Here is a 17,933-nt window from a genome sequence, read left to right on the forward strand (position 1 = left end):
CCCCCCCCCCCCCCCCCCGTGTGTTCCTCCTAGAGTTTTAATAGGTGTCTTTAGCCCAGCAGGGGAGACTTGGCAAACGCAAGGCGTGCTTCATCCAGAAGCTTCCTGATCCTCTGGGCAGAGGCCAAATTTGTCAATGGGAAAATAATCTTTAGAGGTATCATGAACTAAACTGTTTTGCCATGCTCTGAACATTGGCTCTCAGCAACGAAAACTGAGGCTTGCAGACAGGCCCTGGAACCGGCTGGCTCTTGAAATGGCTAGCAGGTGGCAGTGCCTGCGGCCGGAATCTGTACAGCTCTTTAGAAAACTCTGTTGGACTTAGGCATGCTGGGAAAAAGTGAGTCAAAACAGAGGCATGCCCGAGCTTCCATAGTAACACGTTGAGGTAATTTTTCCCTATGATCCCGTTTGCGGGTTAAAGAGAAGGCGGTGGTGTGAGGAGCCTGTAGAGATGACGGTTTTCACAGATGCTCTTCAGTCTAAGTGTTCATTACAGTAGAGAGCTTCCCTGTTCTGTTCTTCAATTATGGTTTCTCATTTTCTTCCCTCATGATCTGTACGTTTCACTCACAGAGTGGGGGGAGACCCAGGGTGGGGAGGGGAGTGACAGAAAAACAGAGGGTCCCTCATAGCCCTGCTGCGAAACAGGATTAATGTTGGTAGAATCTGAACACTTGTTTCTGCCTTTACCTCAAAGACATGCAGCTACTTTCTGTTTGGTTCAGGACTTGTGATTTAAGATTGTCACCAGCTTTTTTTTTTTCTTTTTACATACAGTGTTAGCTGTCAGATGTCAGTTTTCTGAGGTTTGAAAAGGCTCTCCTTCTCTTGCTGTGCAAGCTGCATTCCTCGTCCTTAGCAGCTACAGATGTTACATCACTTTTCAGAGTCATAACTCCGGACTCTCCATGATAATTTTACAGCCTACCACAGAGGAAAGAAGAGCACACCACTAAGGACAACAAAATGCCTGGGGTGGAGTGGGAAGGCACTTCCTTCCTCCTAAACTTCCCTTCACTGGGAAGAAACACTGAGAAGCAAAGCCACAAGAAAGTCACTGTTCGTGGGGACTATGTACTCCTCAGGATGCAAGCAGGGGCGTGTGTGCCTGCATTTCAGAGACGCCGCCGTCTCCTCTTAAGTCTCTTGGTCCATGGCTTTCTCAGAAGTTCAGGGCCCTCCCGCTGTCTGCATGTTTTTGGGGACAAGGCTTAGTTGGTCCTTCCTCTGTGGCTGGTTGCAGCTGAGCACAGCTGGCTACAGCTGTGTAGCTGTATGGGGGCTGCTGAGAAGGCCACTGAGCATGGAGGGTGTTTACTATTTGCAAGTGGGGTAGAAGGCTTGGTGCCAGGCTCAGCTAGCGACTGGAACTTTCTATCTGAAAGCATGCTGGCCATCGAGGGTCACTTGTGTGACGTCATAGTGAAAGAAGAGCACACCCTACTGTAATGTGGCTAAGGCTGGGCCTCAGCCCCTCTGTGCTCAGAGCTGGGTGTTCAGAACCATTCTCACTGAGGCGTTTCATGGCTTCCCCTGGGAGCTGTCTCAGTAGGGCCATCATCTCTTCATTTATTTTTGAGTAAATTGTGGACTTATTAGATACTGTGATTGGTTATGAGACTTGTCTGCTGGCAAGGGGTGCTCCTCCTATGGTGTGTGTGTGTGTGTGTGTGTGTGTGTGTGTGTGTGTGTGTGCGCTTACAAGTGTGTGCGAATGTGTATGTGTAGGTCAGAGGATAGCTTGTAGGAGTGGGTTCTCTCTATCCACCATGTGGGTCCTGGGAATTGGTGTATTTGCCCACAGAACTGTCTCACTGATACGATTGTAATATATTACACTTAATCCTGATTACAACTATGCCTGACTCTTGTGGATAAAGACCAGGAAATCTATTGCCACAAGACTCGAGAAAGCGAGAAACTCATTACTGTTTGAAAGTACAATGTTTAATTACACCAAGTTTATCACAAAACTTGATTTACATGCCTGGTGAACACAGCGCATGACCTCTGGTAACTGTTTAATGGAAAAGATCTAGCACCCACAGATAGCATTTATTACAGATGAACTAGGTACTGTTAGGCACACGTGTGAGTGCTTTCTTTCAGTTGAGCCTTTGTCTTATAAAACGGTGCTAAAGATGACCCCTTGAGGGAGTCTACTCATAAAACGTATGCAGTATTTTCTGTATGTTTCTACCAATTTATTTAGTATCTCATGAAGAAACTCTAATTTCCTGGCACAAATTTCTCTTGCGATTTTATAAAATATGTTTGGTATGGGTCAAACATGTTTTATATTTTTCTTATGAAGTGGAAAGAAAAGTAAAATTAGCTATGTCTTCCCCTCCCCCTCAAAATCCAGCTGCAAAAAGTAGAACAGCTGTGCAGAACTCTTGATGGGAGAGTGTCAGCAGCTAAGGCCTCCTCCCCAAGGAGCCCAGGCTTCTGTCTCCATTTTTCTTCATTCTACATAGCCATTCGACTTGGTTCTCTCTCAGCATTTGTCCTTTTTTCTGTTTTGTCATTAAATCTACCAGCATTGATCTGGTGTAGGCCTTTCATGCTTGGCATCGCAGTTTCCACCACGTAGAAGCTTTCCTGACCTAGACGACAAATGCAGTTACTAGTAACAAATGTCGGAGTATTTAGCACAGGTGTGCCCATTAGATATGTCCTAGAAGTTTGATCATTGCAGTTTTACGCCAAGCCCAGGGACTGAACTCAGGTCTCTAGGCTTGCATAGCAAGTACCTTTACCAGTTGAGCCATCTTGCTGAACCCTAGAATTACATGATTGTGAGATTACAGCCTGAGAATGTGTTCCCACCAAGGTTTACTTTCTGTTCTGTTTTTTATTTTTAAAAGAAAGCATCACCATTTTAGTCAGAATATTAAATGGCAATCACTTTATACTTGACTATCACACGTCTATGCCTTGATGGCCAGAACAATAGTCTGTGGCTTTGGTTGAATTTTTTCTGGTATCGAATGTCTTTTAATAGTCTCACTGTTTTGTTTGTTTGTTTGGTTTTGTTTGGTTTTGTAGAGATGTCTGTTCAGATCCGAGAGCCATTTGCAAACCGGGCTACTAAGGTATGTGGTGTCCAGTGGTAGGAGAACTGTTTGTATTGGGAGAGGGGACCTTTATCGGATGTAGGTCGTGACTAGATTCTGGACTGCAGGCTGCCTCTCCGCTTGTTCCTTTGCTGGGAAGAAGCTTTCTGAGCTGATGTGGTCCCACTTGTTATTTCTGCTGCAGTTGCTCATGCTTTTGGCATCACCTGCGAAATCACTGTCGAGACAAAGCAGAATTTCCCAGCTCAGCTCGTAGTCTTATTTTCGTGTGTAGGATGAGATGGCTCCAGCTTTGTCTTTTTGCATGTGAACTTCCGGTGTCCCACTGCCGTCTGCTGAATTTTCTTTACTGATTGTTTTTGATATTCGTGTTGTGATCGATTGACTGTTTATATGTGGGTTTATTCCTGCAGTACTCTAGGAGGCCTGAGTGACTCTAGGATGGCAATGTATTTTGGTATGAAAAAAAAATACGAGGGTGCTAACATGCCTTATTTTTTTGTTTTGTTTTCTAAGATTTGGGGGTTTTACAGGATTCTTGTGTCTCCATATAAACTTTAAAATTATTTTTCCTGAGACTGGAGTGGTAGCTCAGTGGTTGAGAGCAATTGCTGGTTTTGCGTGAGACCGAAGTTTGATTCCTTGCTCACAGTTACTTGTAATTCCAGCTCCCAGCTCCATGGGATATGGCACATGCTTTTGGCCCTGTAGCTCATCTGCACAAAACTGTACATACACACAAGTACACACACACACACACACACACAAACACACAAACTTACGCCCATAGGAACATACGTACACATAAATTTAAAGAGATGTTTTTCCCATTTCTGTAAAAATAAAGAATTTCGATAAGGATAATGCCAACTCTGTGTGTAGCTTAGAAGAGAGCATAGTGTGTCTTTCTGCTGGATTATGGCTTTTAAATTATTTTTTCATCAGTGTTTTCTCACCTGAATATATAGGCTCAACCCTGAGTCATTACTATTTTCACACTTCTTCTCTACTTCCTTTTTAGAGAGTTGTTACTGGTGTCTAGAAAGGCCAGTGACGGTTACTGATTTACTGATTCTGTATTTTCCAACTGTGATGAACTTGCTTTTTGTACATAATGTGTTTTGTTTGTTTGTCTGTTTTAGTGGAGTCCTTAAGATTTTAATATATAATGTCATATTGCTAGAAAACAGAAACTATTCTATCCCCCCCGCCCCGGTGTTTTAAATTCCCTTTCTTGCCTCTTTGCTTTGCCTTGAATGTCAGGATTTTGATGAAGGAAAATGACAAGAATTTGTTTATTCTTGCTTTGTTCATCATTTCAAAGGAAAAGATTTCAGGTTTGCATTTTTGAGCTTGATGCTTTCCATGGGCTTTGCAGGTATGGGTTTTCTTCTGGTTTCTCTATTTTCTTATTTTGTTGAGAGCTATTTATTTTGAAAGTGTGTTGACTTTTATCAAACACTTTTTATATATCTAGTGCACCCTGTGTTACAGATATAAATTTGTTTTATGTTTTGTGAGGACTCTTGCATCTATGCGTATCAGGAAGATTGGCCTGTGGATTTCTTTTCTTGTAGTGTCTTTATCTGATTTGGGCACCAATAAATTTTATGCTGGGTTCATTCTGATTTGCATTTCCCTGATGGCTAAGCATGTTGAACATTTCTTTAAATGCTTCTTGGTCATTTGAGATTCCTCTGTTGAGAGTTATTTGTTTAGATCTGTTTCCCACTTTTGAATTGGGTTGCTTAACTTGTTTAGTTTCTTTATACGTTTTGGATATTAGCTCTCTGTTAGATGCAGAGTTGGTGAAAATCATTTCCCATTCTGTAGGCTGATATTTTGTCTTATTGATGGTGTCCTTTGCCTTAAAGAAGCTTTTCAGTTTTATGAGATCCCATTTATTAATTGTTGATCTTAGTGCTTGCACTATTGGAAGTTGTTATTCAGGAAGTTGTTACCTGTGGCAATAGGTTCAAAGCTATTCCCCACTTTCTCTTCTGTAGGTTCAGTGTAACTGGTTTTATGTTGAGGACTTTGATCTACTTGGACCTGGGTTTTGGGCAGGATGATAAATATGAAACTATTTGCATTCTTCTACATGCAACCATCCAGTTAGACCAGCACCATTTGTTGAAGATGATGTCCTTTTTTCCAGAATGTATTTCTGGGTTCTTTGTAAAAAATCAGGTGTCCATAGGTGTATGGATTTACTTCTGGTTGACCAACGTCTCTGTTTTTATTTTTATGCTAGCACCAGGCAGTTTTAATTACTACAACTCTGTAATAGTAGAGCTTGAAATTGGGTATGGTGATACCTCCAGAAATTCTTTTATTGTACAGGATTATTTTTTCCCCCATAGGAAGTTGAATATAGTTCTTTCAAGGTCTGGAAAGAATTGTGTTGGAATATTGATGGGGATTGCATTGAATCTGTGGATTGCCTTTTACTGTGAATTCTTCCAATTCATGAGCATGGGAGATCTTTCCATCTTCAAATATCTTCAATGTCTTTCTTCAAATACTTGAAGTTATTGTCATACAGGTCTTTCACTTGCTTGTTTAGAGTTACCCCAAGATATTTTATATTGTCTATGGCTATTGTAAAGGGTGCTATTTCCCTGATTTTTTTTTCTCAGCCAGTTTGTCATTTGTATGTAGGAGGGCTACTGATTTTTTTTTTTTGAGTTAATTTTGTATCCAGCCACTTTTCTGAAGATAATTTCTCAGCTGTCTGAGTTTCCTGGTAGAATTTTTAGGAAAGCTTATGCATACTATCATATCATCTACAAATAGTGATACTTTGATGTCTTTGTTTCCCATTTCTATTCCCTTGACTTCCTTCAGTTGTCTTATTGCTCTGGCTAAAACTTCAAGTGCTATATTGAATAGGTATGGAGAGAATCTTGTCTTATTCCTGATTTTAGTGGAATTTCTTTGAGTTTCTCTCCACTTAATTTGATGCTGGCTATAGGCTTGCTGTATATTGCCCTATTATGTTTAGCTATGTCCCTTGTATTCCTGATCTCTCCAGTGCTTTTATCAGGAAGTGGTATTGGATTTCTGTCAAAGGCCTTTTCAACATCCAATGAGATGATCCAATGAGATGTATGTGTGTGTGTGTGTGTGTGTTTTCTTTAAGTTTGTTTATATGGTGAATGACATTGACAAATTTTTGTATGTAAAGCCATTCCTGCATCTATGGGATGCAGCCTACTTGATTGTGGTGAAAGATCATTTTGGTGTGTTCTTGGATTTAGTTTGCAAGTATTTTGTTGAGTATTTTTACATCAATGTTTATGAACGAACCTGCTCTGTAATTCTCTTTCTTTGTCAAATCTTTGTCTGGTTTGAGTATTAGGGTGACTGATTTTGCGCTCATAAAATGAATTTGGCAATGTTCTGTCTGTTTCTATTTTGTAGAATAATTTAAGGAATATTGGCATTAGCTTTTCTTTGAAAGCCTGGAATAATTATGAGCTAAAACCATCTGGCTCTGGGCTTTTTTTTTGGTTGGGAGAGTTTTAGTGAATTTTCCTTTTCCCTTAGGGGTTATAGTTCTATTTAAAATGTTTATCTGATATTGATTCAACTTTGGTAAGTGGTTTTATCAAGAAAATTGTCCATTTTTTTAGGTTTTCCAATTTTGTGAAATACAGATTTTTAACGTGTGACCTACTGATTCTTTGGATTTCATTGCTGTCAGTTGTTATATCCCCTTTTTGTTCTGATTTTGTTAATTTGGATACAATCTCTCAGTATTTTACTAAATTTGAATAAGGGTTTATCTTGTTGATTTTCCCAAACAACTAACTCTTTGTTTTACTGATTCTTCGTATTGTTCTCCTTGTTTCTATTTTATTGATTTCATCCCTCAGTTTGACTTATTTCCTGCCCCTCTACTCCTTTTGAGTGTGTTTGTGTCTTCTTTTCTAGAGATTTCAGTTGTAATGTTAAGTAACTAGTATGAGATTTTTTAAATTTTTTTATGAATGCTTAGTGCTATGAACTTTCCTCTTAGTACTGCTTTGTGTTTCATAAGTTTGGGTATGTTGTGTATTCATTTTCATTGAATTGTAGGAAGTCTTTAATTACTTTCTTTATTTCTGCCTTAACCCAGTAGTCATTCAGTAGAGAGCTGTTTAGTTTCCATGAGTTTGTAGGCATGCTGTTATTTCTGTTGTTGAAATCCAGCTTTAATCTGTGGGGGTTTGATAGGATACAGGGAGTTATTTCAGTTTCTGGTATCTGCTGAGACCTGCTTTGTGACCAAATATGTAGTTAATCTTGGAGAAAGTTTCATGAGGTGCTGAGAAGAATGTATATTCTTTCGTGTTTGGGTGAAATGTACTGGAGGTATCTATTAGGTCCATTTGAGTCATAATGTCTTTTAGCTCCATTATTTCTCTTTTTAGTTTTTGTCTGAATGACCTTTTCATTGGTGAGAGTTGGATATTGAAGCCTCCCCACTATTAATGTATGGAATTTGATGTGTGGTTTAAGCTGTAGGAATATTTCTTTTACAAATGTAGGTGCCTTTGTATTTGGGGCATAGATTTTCAGCATTGAGATGCCATCTTAGTGGCTTTTTCCATTGATGAGTATGAAGTGTTTTTTCCCCATCTTTTTTGATTAATTTTGGTTAGAAGTCTATTTTGTTAGATATTAGAATGGCTACAGTACCTTGCTTCTTGGGTCTATTTGCTTAGAAAACTTTTTCCTAGGCCTTTACTCTGAGATAATGTCTATCTTTGTTGCTGAGGTGTGTTTCTTGTATGCAGCAGAATGATGGATCATGTTTTCATATCCATTGTGTTAGCCTGTGTCTTTTTATAGGGAATTGAGCCCATTGATATTGAGAGATATTAATGACCAATGCTTGCTAATTCCTGTTATTTTCTTGTTGTTGTTGGTTGTGTGTGTATGTACTTCGCTTTTGATTTTTCTGATGTTTGGAATTATATATTTTCTGTGGTTTCATAGGTGTAATTAACCTCCTTGGGTTTGAATTTTCTTTTAGTACCTTTTAAAGGACTGGATTTGTAGGCAGATATTGTTTAAATTTGACTTTGTCATGGAATATTTTGTTCTCTCCATCTATGCTGACTGAAAATTTTGCTGGGTATAGGCGTGCCTTTATATTATTTGGTCTTTTCCTCTCGCAGCTGTTAGTATTCTTTCTTTGTTCTGTATGTTTAGTGGCTTGATTATTATGTGGTGAGGGGAGTTCTTTTTCTGGTCCAATCTATTTGGTGTTCTGTACGCTTCTTCTGTATATCTTTGTAGGCATGTCCTTCTTAAGGTTAAGAGAATTTTCTTCTGTGATTTTGTTAAAAATATTTTTTTTGGGGTCTTTAATCTGGGCTTCTTTTTCTTTTTCTTCTTCTATTCCTACTGTTCTTAGGCTTGGTCTTTTCATAGTTTCCCAGATTCTTGTATGTTTCATGTCAGAAATTTTTGAATTTAACATATTCTTTGACTAATGTGTCAATTTTTTATGGGCTCTTCTATGCCTGAGATACTCTCTTTCATCTTTTGTATTCTGTTGGTGATTCTTGCTTCTGTAGTTCATGTTCACTTACCTAGATTTTTCATCTCCAGGATTCCCTCATTTTGTGTTTTCTTTGTCACTTCTATTTTCATTTTTAGGTCTTGAAAATGTACAAAACTGTTGAAGTTTTGTTCATTTTCTTCACTGTTTATTTTTTCTTGGCTTTCTTTAAGAGACATACTCATTTCCTCTCATTGTTTGTTTGTGTTTTCCTGGATTTCTTTAGGGAATTTATTTATTTCCTCCAATTGTTTGTGTTTTCTGTATTTCCTTAAGGGTTTTATTAATTTCTTCTTTAAAGACCTCTATCATTTTCATAAGATTAGATTTAAATGTCATTTTTTTGTACTTCCACTGTGTTGGAATATCCAGGGCTGTAGTAGGATAGATTTACTCTAGTGGTGATATGTTGCCCTGTTCATTGTGCTGGCCTCTAGGCATTTGGGTTTTGGGTAATTATAGGTTTAGGTACCAATTTCTGAGTGTATCTTTTTTGCATGGTATTGCCCTCTCTGCTCTTGGTTTCTGTTTTCTTTCTGGTCTTCAGGCTTGAGTGGCCTGTGGTTCTGGTGACTGGCAGATCTTCAGGTAGGGTAGTGTATCTCTGATAGTGTTTTGGGTTCTGTCTTAGTTTGAGTTTTATTGCTGTGAAGAGACACCATGACCAAGGCAACTTTTTTAAGGGAAAACATTTAATTGAGGCTGGCTTAATCTTTCAGAGTTTTAGTTCATTATCATCATGGTGGGAAGCATGATAGCATGCAGGTAGACATGGTTCTGAGAAGGAGCTAAGAATTCTACATCTTGATCTGCTGGCAGAAGAAGGGCACTGTGTTACTGGGCATATATAATGTCATAGCCTGCCTTCACAGTGACACACTTTCTTTAACAAGGCCACACTTATTCCAACAAGGCCATACCTCCTAATCGTGCCACTTTCTATGGTCCAAGAATTCAAACACATGCGTCTATGGGGCCCAAACCGATTCAAACCACCACAGTCAACTCCCTGGCCCCTATACGCTTGTATCTATAACATAATGCAAAATGCATTTGGTCCAACTTCAAAAGTCCCCATAGTCTATCACATTCTTAATAATATAGAAAAAACCGAAGTTCAAAAATCTCTTCTGAGATTCATGCATTATCTTAACTGTAATCACATATAAAATGAAAATCAAAAATAGATTACATACTTCCAACATATAATGGCACAAGACATGTATTACAGTTCCAACATGTAGGAAAGGGAGCATAGTGAAGAAATATTGGACCAAAGCAAGACCAAAAACTAGCTGGGAAAATCCAAACACTGCACTTTCATGTCTGATGTCAAAATTCTCTTCACATCTCCAACTTTCAGCTTTGTTGACTGTAACACACTTCTCTCTCTTGGGCTTGATCCACTTTCTGTTAGCAGCTTTCCTCTGTATGCATATTTTTCACTTTAGCTATTTTAATGGGTTCTTATATCTGCCACCCTTCTCTTCCCCAATCCCTTCCAACCTTCCAACACTAGATAGCTAAAAAAGAAGTTTAGAGGGGAAAGGGGATATAGAGCTCTTTAGACTACCTCCTGATGATTATGGCAGTCAGGTTGTTAGGGGCAAGTCCATTTTTCCTCATCAGAATATCCAGCAATCCAGCAAATCAGGACTCTAGTAATCCAGCAATGCAAATGCAGTAGCAGGAACCAACAACAGCAGGATGAGCAGCAGCTGCTATAGGCTCTCTCAGGACTCTCCCATTTATACCTTCTCCAGAGCCCCCTGATTTATACTATCTGCAGCTGACAAAAAAAAAATCATGTTAGTACATGAGGTGAATAATAATTACCTTCTGTGAAGCAGCCTCTTATCCTACACCTGAGATTAAAACAAAAACACATTCACGTAATATAACTTGGATTTTTTAAAGAAACCAAAATTCCCACTACATTTCCCCCTTTTGGTCCCCAAAATGGCTTTTTTCTCTAACATTACTAAACTTGATAATTACGAGAATTATCAAGTAAGAATTATATTTACAATATCCAGTCCATATGTACTTGGCAACCTTGGAGAAAGTACTCCACTATCTATCCTATGTTGGTAAGTTCAAAATTCTGTACCTAAAACACTTCCTTGTCATAACTTGCATTTATCAACTTAAAAACATTTTTTTAGAGCCTAAAACATTTTCTTGGATCCTAAACAATTTAAAGCTTTTATGTCTTTAATCTTTAATAAGGAAAAGTATAAGACTATAACGAGCTAGTCTTCAACCCCATCAGAGACCCGAGAAGAATAAATACTACCTGAGTAATTGGTAGTACAGAGCAGAGACTGATAGCTACCTGTAACGCTGGGCACCCAATCTTTGGCCTTCCGGCCCAGAATATCTGACAGATATTTTTGTGAAGCAGGCATTTTCAAAGACTGGCCTATCTTGTTTCTGCAAAGTTGGATAGTCAATTTCCCAGCGTCCTGCTTTTCTCCAGTTTGGACAGAATACTGTCAGCAGTTGAGGTAAGGGCAGGTTTTTTTTGCTCAGTGGCCAGCATTGCCACGTTTGAAGCAAACCCATGTGGAAGTTTATCTTCTTCAACCCATGTGTCCATCATCATCTTTGAAGTAGATTTGGGGTACTGCCAGGAGCAGATGTGCTCTGTGTCATAAAAGCCTTTTATTATTAAAAAAAAATCTTTAATTTTTTAAAATCTATATTATGTAGATAATATATGAAGTGTTTGAAGACTATTGATCGACTCATGTATCTATCTGTCTATCATCTACCTATCTATATGTAGTATATTTGAATAGATAAACATTGCTTATTTTAGCTACTTACTATCTGCTTAACTTTGAAAACACATATAAGAGACTAAATAAAGCTTATTTCTGTAATTAACTAAACTAGAACCTAAAAAGTCTGCAAGTAAGATTATTTATAGATGATTAACTACTAACTTGTATTTCTAAATATCCTAAATAGTTTGCGCAGGTAGTGTTCATAAGACTAGAACTTTACATTTTTAGATGAGTTGCATATATACATACAATACATTACACAAGAGTTGACCCAAATAACCTTAAATTTCTGTCAATATACAATAATTCATACCAATTTAAAATTATTTGAGACTTGTTTCTTAGAAGAATATTCAATAATCCACCTTTTATCCTTTTATTCCTATATCTCCCCCTTTTTAAATGCCCTCTTTCATCCTTTTCCCTAACACTAGATACGAGAGAAAGACAAATTGGAGAGGGGGAGAGAGAAAAAGACTTTATTTAACCTCCTTTACTTTTTTTCCTCTCTGACCATGACCAATAACAATTTGTAACCAAAACCCTAAGTGACCAGAAATATCTATAACCCACAGAATGATCAGAAGCCCCCCCCCCCCCCCCTGTTGGTACTCCTTTTGGTCTATTTTATTTGGGTCTTTACCTCATTTCCAACTTTTATTCTTTACTAATCCCTTTCAAACCCCCAACATCAGATAGAAAAAACAGAAGGTTAGAGGGGAAAAGGGACATAGTTCTCTTTAGACTACTTCCTGTTGATTAGGGGCTTACTTCCTTGTGGCAAGCCCAATCTTTGTGGTCAGGATATCTAGCAGTCCAGCAAACCAGCAAACCAGAAACAGTAAACACAAATACAGCAGCAGGACAAACCAGCAGCAGCATGGTGGCGGGGCAGCAGCAGACACCCCAGGTCCTTTCAGAGTTCTCCCATCTCCCAAGAGTACCCCAGAATTAAACTATGTGCAGCTGGTACAGATCATGGCTCTGCTACTGCGTGAGACAAATAATGATCACCTGCTATGAAGCAGCCTCTTACCCCACACCTGGGATTAAAACAAAAACATCTTCACATAATATAACTGGGTTTTAAAAGAAACCCAAACTCACTACGTTTCTCAGCAGTATCTCATGGCTCTGGCATTTCAAACATCTTGAATCTCCAAGGCAATCCAGGCTTTACATTCACAGCTTCATTCAATGGCCTCTGTGGGCCTCCATGTAGAGAAAGCATTGACACACACATGGCCTCAATTGCTTCCCTTAGTTGCAGAGAGAAATTCCATTGTTGACTCTGAAGCCAGAACCACAGGGCTGAACCCTCAAAGTTCTGCTGCTTGCTGGGGCTGGAACATGGCTCCCTCTGGTTTTCATGGTTACTGTCATGGCCTAAGCTTGTATGTCCTGGAATTTGCTCTGTAGACCGGGCTGGCTTTGAACACAGATATCTGCTTGCCTTGTCTCCTGAGTACTTCAATTAAAGGCTTGAACCACCATGCCTGCACTTAAGCTTTTCTTTAATTCTTTTTCTCAAGATAGAAGCTTAGCTGGAGGGGATCTTGGCCCTAAGTCACCACTCCCTTAATTCCATTTAATATCTTTAATCTTCTTGAACACAGGATTTAGCTCCATTTTATTCACCACTTCCTGGTGCCCCTTTAACCTTTTTAAAAAATTAATTAATTAAATTTACATCTTGGTCATAGGTCCCTCCTTTCTCTCCTCAAAGTCCTACCCTCCCTCTCATATTCCCTTTCCCCTATTCATCATAAGAGGGGAGCCCCCCTACCCACACACCCCAACTCATCTAGTCGAATGAGGACTGAGTTCATCTTCTTCCTTTTTGGCTTGATAGGACAGTTCCATGAGATCAAAAAGCAGGCAACATGGTCAGAGATACCAACCACTCCCCTAATTAGTGGGCCCACATGAAGCCTAAGCTTCCCATTGGCTACTAATATGCAGAAGACCTAGATCTAGTCCATGCATTGTTCTTGGTTGGTGCTTCACACTCAAGAGGTCCCTCTGAACCCTCATTAACTGGCTATGTTGGTCTTCTTGTGGAGCTTCTGTCACCTCTATGTCCATTTACCCTTTCCTCCTCTTTTTCAGTAGACTCCTTATACTTTGCCTAATATTTGACTGTGAGTCTCAGTATCTGTTTCAAGCCATTGCTGGGTGAACATCGCAGAGGACAGCTCTGGTAGCTCCTGTCTGCAAGCATATCAGACTATCATTAATAGTGATGGGGTTGGCTTTCTTCCATGGGGTGGGGCTTAGGGTTGGGCCTGGCATTGGCTGGACAGTCCCTCAATCTCTGCTCTATCTGTTCTATCTTTGCCCCTGCAGGTCTTGTAGGTAGGGGCAGTTTTGAGCTGAGGTTTTTGTGGGTGGGTTGGTGATCTCCTCCATCTACTAGAAGTCTTGTCTAGATAGAAGAGTGTCCTCTTCAGTCTCCATGGCCCCTGCTACTAGGAGTCTTAGCTAGAGTAGCCCTCATATCCTCCCAGAGACCAATTCTGACTTAGGTTTGCAGCCTGTCTCAGAGATGCCCCCACCCACTGTTTCTCTTTTCTCTGAAGGCCTGCTGCCCTCCTGCCCCTTCTCTCCCCAGGTTTGCTCTCCACCCTTATTTTTCTCTGCACTGTCTCTTCTACCTTGATCCCACTCTTTAATCACTACCTCTGTCTATTCTACTTCCCCTTCTGAGTGAGATTTATGCGTCACCCCTTGGGTCCTCCTTGTTACTTAGCTTCTTGGAGTCTGTTCATTGTAGCATGTCTATCCTGTACTATGTGACTAAAATCTGCTTATCAGTGAGTATACACCATGTTTGTCTTTCTGGTCTGTGCTACCTCACTCAGGATGATTTTTTTTTCTAGTTCCATCTATTTGCCTGAAAATTTCATGATTTCCTTGTTTTTAATGGCTGAGTAGTATTCTGTTTTGTACCACAGTTTCTTTATCCATTCTTCGGTTGAGGGAAATCTAGGTTGTTTCCAGTTTCTGCCTATGACGAATAAAGCTACTATGAAAATCGTTGAGTAAATGTCCTTGTGGTATGGTAGAACATCTTTTGGGTGTATGCCCAGGAGTGGTAAAGCTGGGTCTTGAGGTAGGGCTATTCCCAGTTTTCTGAGAAAGCAACAGATTGATTTGCAAAGTGGTTGTACTAATTTACATTCCCAGTAGCAATGGAGGAGGGTTCCCCTTTCTCCATATCCTCACCAGCATGTGGTGTCTCTTGAGTTTTTGATCTTAGCCATTCTGACAGCTATAAGATGGAATCTTATCTTTTTGATTTGCATTTCCCTGATGACTAAGGACATTGAGCATTTAAGTGCTTTTCCACCATTCAAGATGCCTCTGTTAAGAATTCTTGTTTAGCTCTGTATCCCATTTTTTAATTGGATTATATGCTATGTTGGTATCCAATTTCTTGAGTTCTTTATATATTCTGGGATATTAGCTCTTTGTTGGATGTAGGCTTGGTGAAGCTCTTTTTCTAATTTGTAGACCTGCCATTTTGTTCTGTTGTTAGTATCCTTTGCTTTATAGAAGCTTTTCAGTTTCAAGAGGTTCCATTTATTAATTATAGATCTTTGAGCCTGAGATGTTGGTGTTCTGTTCAGGAAGTTGTGTCCTGTGCCAATGAGTTCAAGGCTCTTATCCTTGAACTCTACTAGTAGATTTAGTATATATGGGCTTTATGTTGAAGTTTTTGATTCACTTGGACTTGAGTTTTATGCAGGGTGATAAATGTGGATCTATTTGCATTTTTCTACATGTAGACATACAGTTAGACCAGCACTATTTAAGATACTGTCTTTTTTTCCATTGTATGGCTTTGGCTCCCTTGACAAAATTCAGGTGTGTTCATAATAAAAAAAAAAAAAAAGCCAGGTGTGCATAGGTGCGTGGGTTATTTCTAGGTCTTCAATTCAATTCCATTGATCAACCAGTATATTTCTATGCCAGTACCATGCAGTTTTTATTACTATTCTGTGTAGATAGCTTGAGGTTAGAGACGGAGATACCTCCAGATGTTTTATTATTGTATAGAATTGCTTTAGCTATTCTGTTTTTTTTTTCATATAAGGTTTGTTAATTTTTTCTATTCTTTATTTCTGTTCTAATCGTCATTATTTCTTTCCTTTTGCTAACTCTGTATTGAGTTTCTCCTTCTTTTCAAAGTCTCTTATAATGTAGAGTTGATATGAAATATGCCTTTCTGTAGCTCCTTTTGCTGAAGGCATCTGTCCATACAGAATGAGAGACAGCTGTGCATCTACAGTTGTTTCTCACATCCTCATTTCCAGATGCTTACTCTATCTCGAGTTAGTTCTGGAAACAATAGGAAGTTTCTGAGCAAATGTGTGAAAAGGCAGAACAAATACACAATGTAATTGTTTACTAAAATAACCGAAGGGGTTTTCATTTTAGGGTAGCAGGGAGTCTTTGCTCAGAAAATATAATATTATATATATGCCTTTATAAAATGACTTTTATGCTCATCTATATTGAGTCTAGAGCAAATGTCAAAACAAGTATAGTACTTTACAAATGTAGTAAAAGTTTATTTTACAAAGCTATCCAAATAAATTAATGTGAAACCAATATATGGGTCAAAGGTACAGCATGTAGAACCAGGACTAGATGAACAAAGATCAATTGATGATTGAAAAAATGAAAGCCAAGGTACGGGGAACAGTGTCAGCAGGGACAGTTCTATCCCCACATGACAGTGACCTTCACCCTTACTGTCCACTGTATCAGAAATTCAATCCACAATGGATCACATGTCATATAAAATGAAAATGTAAGCCTTATACAAGAGAATAAATAAGAAGGTCTCTTTGACCATGTGTTGGACAATGATTTCTTAGATGCAGCAATAAAGGAATGGTTTATAAGCTACGTATGGCGGTGCACCTCTTTAATCTTCTCACTCAGGGAGGCAGAGGCAGGCAGATTGGTCTACAAAGTGAGTCTAGGACAAAGTTACACAGAGGAGCTTGTCTCAAAAAACCAAAAGAATAATAATAATAAGAAGAATGGTCTATAAAGAAAAACACTGATTAATTGATATCCATTAAAATTAAATGCTTATGTTCTCCAAAAGAGACACAAGAAGACACAAGAAGGGTGGTAAAAATAGCTACAAACACACAAGGGCTAAAACAAAAACAAAAGCCCCAATCTTGTGTCCTGAAGAAAGATCCATAGACACTGTTATATGCAAATAAGTGCTCAGTTAAACAGAAGAGAGTGGAAGGAAGTTTTCCGCAGGGTGGACATGAACAGCGAGTGAGTGGTCGCTGCTGCCGTTAGGACTGTGTAGGTGCCAGCACAACGTCCAGGTGCTGTGAGGACCACAGTAGGAACACACACACTCCTTGCTGGTTAAAATCTGGAATGATGCTCCACTTAGAAGATAGCTCCCCAGCATCTTGGGGCTGGCTATCCCCGACATACAGCTCTGCAGCTGGAGTGGCAGGTGTCTGCCTATGTGCCCTCTGAACAGTTCACCCAGGAAACTTCCCAGCTTTTGAATAGTTACAGAGAAACACGGCCGACACCCTGCAGGCTTGCCTGTCGAGGATGACCTCTGGCTCTGAGGACTAGCTTAGCCGGTGCTGGTGACAGTATGCCTAGTGTCTAGTGTTCTCTTTAGAATGGAAGGCTTCTCAGGGAGTGCATGGTTGCTTGGAATCCATGGGTGTTATCTGGAATTTTAGAAACTTTAATTGATTGATGATTGATGGAGACAGAGGCCACTGTGTAGCTCTGGCTGGCTTGTAATTCACTATGTAGATCAGGCTGGCCTCAAATTCACAAAGGTCCATCTGCCGTTGCCTCCCAAGTGATGGTGTTCAAAGCCTGCCGTCAGCACCCTGGCTAAATGGATTTTGTTTCTGTTTTTTTTTTTTTTTTAATTTCCAAAATTTTGAGCAAAGCTTTCTGTTATTTTCTTTTTTCTTCCAAAATGTCTTGCTTTGTCACCTCTTGCCGAGAAAAAGATTTTGGCAAAGGAGTACCTATCGCATTTGTTGGGCAGACCCAGGAGCAGCCATGTCCTTTGGCAGTCAGTGACAGATCAAAATCTCCCCTCATGAATGATAAAGAGTACAGAATCCACAGAATAACATAGACACGAACGCTTTTTATCCATTTTTATGTTGCAAAAATCTTCTACATTAGCCTTTGCGGGATCACTTATGGGAAGTGCACATGTGAGCACACACACACACACACACACACACACACGTACACACACAGATGCACACACACTGATTCTTACTGCATCTATTCAGTTATTCAGTATTAAGCTGGCACTTATTTTCATTTTTAGGGTCCATAGACAGCACTGCTTTTATTTCTGCCAATACAGTCCTCTTCGGCACAGAATAAGTTCTTTTATTTTTAAAGTCTTTCTTTCTCTTTCTCTCTCTTTCTCTCTCTTTCTCTCTCTTTCTTTCTTTCTTTCTTTCTTTCTTTCTTTCTTTCTTTCTTTCT

The sequence above is a fragment of the Psammomys obesus genome, unplaced genomic scaffold, assembly GCF_907164565.1.
Source record: "Psammomys obesus unplaced genomic scaffold, mPsaObe1.curated_primary_1811, whole genome shotgun sequence".
NCBI lineage: Eukaryota > Metazoa > Chordata > Mammalia > Rodentia > Muridae > Psammomys > Psammomys obesus.